This window comes from Sander lucioperca, chromosome 8, assembly GCF_008315115.2.
Source record: "Sander lucioperca isolate FBNREF2018 chromosome 8, SLUC_FBN_1.2, whole genome shotgun sequence".
In the NCBI taxonomy this organism is placed as follows: domain Eukaryota; kingdom Metazoa; phylum Chordata; class Actinopteri; order Perciformes; family Percidae; genus Sander; species Sander lucioperca.
The window spans coordinates 30,834,499-30,843,531 of NC_050180.1; positions in this window are offsets into that span (position 1 = coordinate 30,834,499).

The window sequence follows — 9,033 nt, forward strand, 5'->3', positions numbered from 1 at the left end:
ATCAAGAGCACAAGCAAACACAAGGAAAGTGCTGACTGGACGTAGCATTAGTACCACATTGGCGAACTAAATGACCTGGCAAAGACTGGAGTGTAGAGCCAGGGTATACACAGCTTAATGAGTGGATGGGCTGCAGGTGTGGAGCTTGGAGCAGGTGGATCAGCTTGGCAGCAATCAGAAACCGGGAGAGTTTGGGATGTGCCCACAGACGCAGACAAAAGGCTCATTCGAGATGAGCTGCGCCTCGCCTGTAAAGTGGATGAGAGCAGGCGGCAGCAGCAGGAGGCTTTGACAAAAGGCTGGGGTTAAGTCAGATAGTTTCCAGTCGTTTCCAGCAGCCTTCAGTCTGAACAGGAAGTCACAAAAAACACTCACATCCTGTTAGGTCCGATTCCGATTAGATACAATCGTATCAGACCCATGTATCAGCTTGTACACAGTCTCCAGTTGTTTTTATTAAGACAGAGTAGCTGTTGAAATGCTCTACAGGCGATCTGTTGCTGATGTGAATAAACAACAGACTGTAGATCAGGGGTCACCAACACGGTACCCGCGGGCACCAGGTAGCCCCCAAGGACCACATGAGTAGCCCTCAGGCCTGTTCTAAAAATGAAAATTGAATATTGATATCTGTTTCCCACCTTGTTAAGTCATTGTTGATAATTATTGATAATGAGAAATCAATAATGTGATCAGTGTCTTCACATAGATGAGTATCATTAATAATCATATATAACTAAAGGCAAACTGAGCAAATTTGTTATTTCAGAAGAGCGTATCAAACTGGTAGCCCTTCGTATGACTCAGTACCCATGAAGTAGCTCTCAGTTTCAAAAAGGTTGGTGACCCCTGCTGTAGATGATCCGTAATCTTAACGGATTTAGTCTCGCTGACTTCTAAACGTCACCATCAGCCACACGTGTTCTGTACAGAATAAGCCTTTAAATCTGACAAATAGCAATTGAAACCCCTCCAATTCAAAAACAATAAAAAGTTTATAAACAACGTCATCATGTTGAGTCGATTCTGAACCAATCAGCTGTTAGATCAGCTGAGAGCCAGGCGTTTCCCGATATGCCCTGTGTCTTGCAGTCGGTGGAAAGCAACTGCATTGGCTGATTTAAAAACCTGCGGCCGCCTTGATCTCGTGAGGTTATCGTTGCCCACGTCTGCATGACATCAGAGCAAGTCGGGATCAAGTTGGACACAAATCTAACCGGCATGCATTGGGCGCCGATCGCCGGTGATCGATTCTGCACAGGCCTGGCTCATCTCGAACGAGGCCTAAAGACACACAGGAAACACAAACAAGGAGGGGAAAACATTAGCAACACAAGGAATGAGGGCAAGGCACATTCCCACAACACAAGGGCTGAATCTCATGTCTCTTATTTGATAGCTCCTCCTCGCTCCTCGTTTCTCGCTACTCGGTTGAACCCGAAAGTTGTTCTGGCCCTCCTTCGTGAAGGCCGTCTCAAAGCTCTTATTTCTGCCCCGTGGAGCGAGGAGTGAGGATGGATCTCTGAGGGGCTATGACCAAGGATACACAAGAGCAGCCTTCCCGGAAGCCGTACAGCTGACGTATTCATGTGACCTTGTTTCCTCTCTCCTCGCATGATTTCCTCACTTCTCTCCCATGCTTCCTCGGCGGGACGGACTAAGACGCAAGGAAGGAAAGCAAGTGAAGGAAATGTGGATGCAATTTAACGACATGAGAAGTAGCCTTACAAACAAACCCCAGAACTACCCTGCTTGTGTTCCTTGCTCCAGATTATCAATTTGCAGTAGTTGTTTTTTGTCAAAAACACAGAAATGAAAAGGCCATCAAAATGGATTACGAACAGAAATTTTAGACTGTTCAACAAAAAGGATTTCCTTTATGATTTATATTCCTCTGTTAGTAAAACATACTATCCATAACCCACATTCAGCCTTACACTATTTTTCTAATATATTCACCATTACTGCTGACAAAAGATTTTGAATACAATATAAATCAAATCCCTGGTCTTCTCCTGAACCTTGCTCTTGTTATTTGTACAATAAAGAAAAGAGTGGTGCACTGCTGCAGCTTCTGGCACAAACACTGACAAACACACTATTTGACAGCAGAGAAACCGTTTCATATTCTGGAGTATACTGAAATCTTAAAAGACTTACAGTCCTCCACACTGCTGCCACCAATAATAAATAACTCTGGAAACTCGCCTGCTTGTATGCTTTGGTTGAAGCTTGCATCATATGAACAGTTTGATACCTTATCTAATCACATCGTCAAAGGTAACACTCTGTCTTGTCCTCCCTTCAAACATAATAGTACATTGCCACTCAGACCTGTCACAGAGGGATATAATGCTCTGATAAACAAGGCACCCGCTGAGGACTATTTTCACTCCTCAATGCTTCTGTTATTATATTACTTTGCTGATTCCACTTTTATATCTAGCAAAATTCCCTCAATATGAAAAACCCCTTAGGCAGTTCCATTGCACAAAGTTTAAAAAAAAGTAGGACTGCTGTAATAGATAGTTTTATTTGCTTACTAAAGATAACTGTGCTTTACTAACGTATTTCAGACTAATAGGGTTATTAATTGTAGTGTTATTTTATAGGACACTATTAACTGTCAATTATTAAAATACACAATAAAAGCTTATTAGAGTAGTGTGTGCAGGTCTTAATATCAGGCTGCCTACTGCCCCAACATTCTTGTCAACAAGCCTGTATGGAGGCAAGACCAAGGGCAAAAGGTTCTCCAAAGCACTCACTGCACTCTGCTGCTGCTCATTAAAGGTGCCCTCTGGATTTTTCATCTTAACAAACTGAAGTTCTGTTCACATTCAGTGTTACTCACCAACATGCACTGTGTGTATCCCTGAGTGAACACATTTGTTGAACTTGTTTCTTTCCCCGTAAAACATTTGCAAAGCTGATTTTTTAAGTGTTTCGAATCCAACATTGTTTCTGGAGCATAATGATGTCTTTAAGCCACATGCAGACAGGCTTTCAGATATTACATGGACATACATATTACAATAAAAACTGCAACATTGCCATTGTTAACAACTTACTTTGTAAAAAGCAGCATTGCACTCTCTCTGATCCCATCACTGACAATAATGTGTCGAATAAGCTTCTCCAATCGTTTTGATGATTCTGATGAAAGCTGGTCATATCTTTTTCGAGTTAGTGGACAATTCCAGCGCAAAATGAACCTAGGGGTTAATAACATGTGTACCAAGTCGAACGTTCTCTGGGATATGTTTTCATGCTATTAATGTTATTAACCCCTAGGTTCATTTTGCGCCGGAATAGTCCTTTAAGATGATGGTTTCCAACCTCCATTTGGTCGTCACTGGGTTAAAGATAGCAGCTGGCGATGACCACAGTGACTTTACCAGGGTGATGTCAGAAATGTCATCTAAATTATTGATCAGTGCATTGGACATGACGTTTTCAAGAAGACTACATGTGGTCAGAAAAAGGGTACAGTTTTGATTAATTGATTCCATCCCCGAGGCTTTATCTCAATAAACTGGAAAGCTCTTAGTGAAGCTGTGGAAACTTTGATCGATCCCTGTGGACATAAATTTGTTAATTAAGAAATCTGTTCTGTGAGACGGATGAGTGACAGAAATAAAAAATGCAGAACAACCCTGTCTCCTGAAAAAGTCTGTTTAATACAACTAATATATGTTTTTGTCAAATACATTTTGGCCTGGATTATGTTCACTGGCAACATTATTTTCATTCCAGTGAAGTGTTATGTTGTATGATAGTGGACACAGTGGATTGTGGGAAAACAAAGCCCGCTGGAGACCAAACGTTGTGTCCTGTCCCACGTGTTTAAATTCAGACAACTAAAACACTTAGGGAGACATCGTGGTAAACCTGACTTTCTTCAAGATTGAATGTAAACATACCCATAAAAATGTTAATTGTAGGGGCATAATCAAACTTAAATCACTAATCCCTTTAAAACAAAAGGTAGAATGTTTTGACTCATAATCCAATATTCAGTAATAAGAATAACAAAACAAAGATATAGAGATCCTTTCTTTTTTTGATGGCTTATTAACATCTATATCCATTCAAGTTTTCAATTTTCACTCACAAAAGGTGAATACCACTGAGCTTTACTCAAAAAATATATTTGGAAATATCCAACCTGTCTGCACGCATTCTCATGAATGGGTTCGTAGTACGAAAATGTATGAATACCAATTTGTTTTTCGCCGGGAAGGAAACTCCACTCCCCGGCTTAAAGTTGTGTTTTATGAAAAAAAAACACCCACCCTGACCTCCTCCCTACACAGCTCACTGTAGTATTGTAATGTAACGAAGTACAAATACTTTGTTACTGTATTTAAGTAGAATTTTCACATTTCTATACTTTACTTTGTTATTTATATTTCTGGAAACTTTCACTTTTACTCCACTACATTTCCTAAATAACATGTATACTTTTACTCCGATACATTTCCCCTGAGCATCTTTGTTACTCGTTACTTGCAAGAAATGTGTTCGTACGTTTGAGTGAACAAAAAAAAATAAATTCTCTGTTTTTCTCTTTGTTGATGTCAGACTTTGAATTAGGGGCCCTATCTTGCACCCTGCACAACACAAAGCCCGACGCAAGTTATCTTTGCTAGTTTAAGACCGACGCAGTTGTCAATTTCCCATCCAGCGCTCACATCATTTAAATAACAAATGCGCCCATCTGTGCACCCATGGGCGTGCTGGTCTTACAGGAGGTGTGTTCAGGTGCATTCTTGGCGTATTGCTATCTTGAGGCAGCGGAAAGTGATCTCGCCATTGACCAACAAAAACCTGATCTAAAGTCAATAGCGCAGCATTTCATTGTTATTTTAACAGCGCATTAGGGACTGTTTGTTTTTTATTTAAGGGGCTACCGGAGGAGTTTTGGGATCTTTAGTCAAAATAGACTTGACCCTCCCTTCGCCAGCAATACATTTTTCTATTACCCTCCAAAATTATTTGGAAAAGAGGCATGACTCTCCCCAACAATTTATTTATGCTTTCTGAACTGGTTTGTGCTTGGCAAAGATGTAGAAATAGCCACTGTTTTTTTACAATCATGACATACATGACTTAACCTCTGCTTTCTCATCTTACACATCACACTCCACCAAGATGGTGGCCATTTCAGTAGATTTACTCACTATAAGTCAAAAATGAACTGCAATTTTATTTGACAGTCAGTGTGTTCAATGAGTTTACAACACCTCAGCGGTTCTTCAGAGCTCATTAAAAACTGTAAAAACTGAAAAACGGTTCTTGAGTGACAGATGTGTGCCTGTCTTTGGAAAATTAAATCTGGTCATGATAAACAATACGTATGTACTAATTCTCTTGTGTTTCAAAGTCTGGATATTTTCGGCCTATAAAATCATTTTATTTCATATACTTAGGGCTTACTGCTGTGATCTGGTAGTCGTGGCATCAGGATACCAGCGCAGATCCCGCCATGGCAGCTGCCTTTAGGTGCTCTGGGTAGGTCTGTGTTAGTTGTGTGAAACCGGTGTATGCAAACGCGGGGTGCTGTCCACCCAACGCGGATAATGGGTACATAGGGGCATGATACATGCCGGGAATTGAAGCAAGACCTGGATGCGGGATTTATGACACTCGCTTTGTGGATTATTCATTGAAGTTGTGCGGCCCGCGGAGACGGGGTGTCTGCGCGGCGGCAGGATAACGGGCTGCCTGCTGGGCTGTCGCTGCTCAGACCAGGGGAGAGGTCTCGATCCACACTAAGGAGGACTGCAGAGTCTCAAAAAGACAAACGTGTTTTGCTTGGCGGGTGTGCACCTGTGCCGTGCGTCAGCGCGCAGACAGGGGAGCCTCCTTCAGTCACAAACTCATATGTTCTTATCTTTTCATAAAAGGCCAAGGCTGGAAGGATCAGCACAAATTATAAGTTTATGTTTCCTCACCCGACAGGGTCTAGAGTGAAACTCTTAGGTTTTTGTGCTTCCAGCTAGCGGTCCTGCTAGCGATGGGGGGCCGAGACTGAGAGTTACTCCCCCCCCCCCACCCCGACTTAAAAAATGGTGGGTGACCCTCCCCTCAACAAAGAATAAAAAGACATGGACCCCCCTCCGGTGGTCCATTCCATAAATACCGAACGGTACCTTAGTGAAATGTGCCTAGGCTCGTGCACAGCGCACACACTATGCCTGTTACACACACAGGGACATGCAGCAGCACACAAACATGCAGAAGATTAAAAATAAAAATATTACGGTGCAGATCAGCCATCATAATAGCAATGCGTCAAGGTACAAATGCGCCTGGCTTTTAAAGGGAATGGGAGATGACACCATGCACCTGCCGCCGTTAAACTAGCAAAAGGGGATTCATACACGCCCTGAACGCACCTGCGCCATGCGCTTCACGCCGTCCGCTTAGATCATTAAATAAGATGTTTAAGAAGGTGTGGAAGCCTAGCCTGGCTCCGCCCTCCTACGTACTTCCTCAATTTTCATTTCGCTTCTGTACTCCGTCTGCGTTTGCGGTATAGTCTTGGGTTTTCTCGACCAAAGTTTTTGGCGATCCAATCAGCGAACAGAGGGAGTGGCTGAGAACGATGATGTTGAGGACGTGCGCTAGAAAGATGTGAGCGAAGAGAAGTTAAAGCCCGAGCAACAATCTTTGCTGAGTTGTGTTGGTGGCCATGATGTTGTGGCCCTCCTCCCCACGGGGTTCGGGAAAAGTTTGATTTTCCAGCTTGCTCTGTTGTGTGGTGAAGTAGTTGGATAAGGCCATCGCTAGCGGTGCTAATGCTAATAGCCTTGACGGTCTCCCCTCTTGTTGTACATGCGCATGACATACGTCACGACCAAATGTTAGCGATTGTTATGGCAGATCCAGAGTGGCTCTGGGCAGATCCAATAGTTTTAAAGAAGTTAACACTTGTCAATGGAGAGAGGCCAGACTCTCTGTATACATGAAATGTACGAGAGTGAGTCTGGTAGGACCAGACTAGCGGAAGCCCTGAATAATCTGCTTTACAGAAGCCACAATAAAGTTCATAAATGTTTGTTTTTTTACTTCTTATAATTAAGTACATTTAATATCATAACATTACTGTTGATACTTAAGTACAGTAAATACCAGATACTTTAAGACTTTTACTCAAGTAATATTCTGAAAGGTGACCTTAACTTCTACCAAAGTCATTTTCTGGTAAGATACTTGTACTTTTACTCAAGTACTGCTTTCAAATACTTTATTCAAGACTGAATATGTGTAATGCTTATGAATTATAGTGCTTAACTTTTTGTAGCACGTTTGGTTTTTGAGAACAGCCTGCTGCACTATATGATATTTGTTATACGTTTTGTGTGAAGCACCTTTTTTGTTCCAATCGTACCTTAGATGACTTTTTTCTACACTATCTAGTCACGTTTGTGCTCTAGCACCCTGGGTTCATTTATATAACATGGGGTAACAAAGTCTCAGACATATTTTGAAACATAAACCCACTATCCAAACATCAAATGCATAATTCCCCAAACAATACACAGAATTATCATAATAATTCAATTTAACAGTCCTACATAATGATATGCACATAATAACAAACTATTATTTATAGTCAGTTTTGGCTCTTACATTAATCATGCTTTACTTGCCACCAGCAGATATTGAAGGGAAAACAAATTAAATATGTGTTGAATACGTTTTCTGTGTCCTTATTGTGTTAATGAATATAATCTGGCAAACATTATTTTTATTTACTTCTTTCTTGTATTAATGTATTATCTGTAGCAAAATATAAGTATATAATTGTAATGTTTTGGAGACAGTGTTGCAGACACAGAAAATTTGCTTGTGGTGTGGATTGTCCTTTAGAATGAAAATAAGCTGCTCTCCAGACTCTAAAACTAGCAGCATTTCCAACCGTGAGTGTTCATTTAGAACACAGATGAGGATGCTATATCAGAGCTGTGAGGCCAATTATCAGTCCCCTAGCTCTGTTGCCATGGTGTAAATCCATATAAACGTGTGTAAGAATATATATTTATGAAGCAAGCATTCCCTAAGGAAAGCCACCCTGTGTTGCTGAATTATTGCTGTCCTCTCTATACCGTCTCCAGCTCTATAGTACCACATCCCTGCGGAACAAAGTGTCTGTGGCTGCTGTTGATTGGCAGACTCTCTCCTCCCTGCAGTTATCTGATCTCACAGGCCAGGCTCTAACCGACAGCCAGTCAGCAGCCGTAGAGGAGGAATCGGCAAAAACCCAACCACTTTGTCATCCAAGACGCCTCTCTCAAGTTCTTCATCTTAATCACATCTTGTAGCTGGCGTCCACTTTTTTTCTGATAGCACATTAACGATTCTACACACATCATGAGCCATTTAGTGCACAACAAAACACACAAAGCTCAGACCATTGGTCAAGTCAAGTCAGTTTTGCAGAAAAACCATGCAGTACTTTACAGTGCCTTGATGAGAAAATGTGATCATTAAGTGAGTTTATGCAAATGAGGCTGCTTTGTTAGAGTGATGGCAGGCAGGGATCTGCAGCAGCATAATCAGCCATGTAAGGTCATGAGAAATGATGGAGCAGCAATTCTCTCTCTCTCTCTCTCTCTCTCTCTCTCTCTCTCTCTCTCTCTCTCTCTCTCTCTCTCTCTCTCTCTCTCTCTCTCTCTCTCTCTCTCTCTCTCTCTCTCTCTCTCTCTCTCTCTCTCTCTCTCTCTCTCCACCTGGCTCATCTATCACAGCTGGAACTGCTGAGATGGTGAGGGCTGCCAATAAACAATCCTCACAAAAATGGAGCACACAGAAAATCCACTTACAAGCAGAGAGAGGGCCTCTGTGGATCCCATAACATCCCATGTACAAACTATGAGTACACTGCAGTCATTCACAGTTCCATTAATGCATTGCAGTGGTTGCATTTTTAGGTGTATCAAATAATGAATGCATATAGATTTTTGAAAAATATACACTGAATGGCCAGAACTGTGCAGACATGTCTTTTACATTGGGAATTATTGG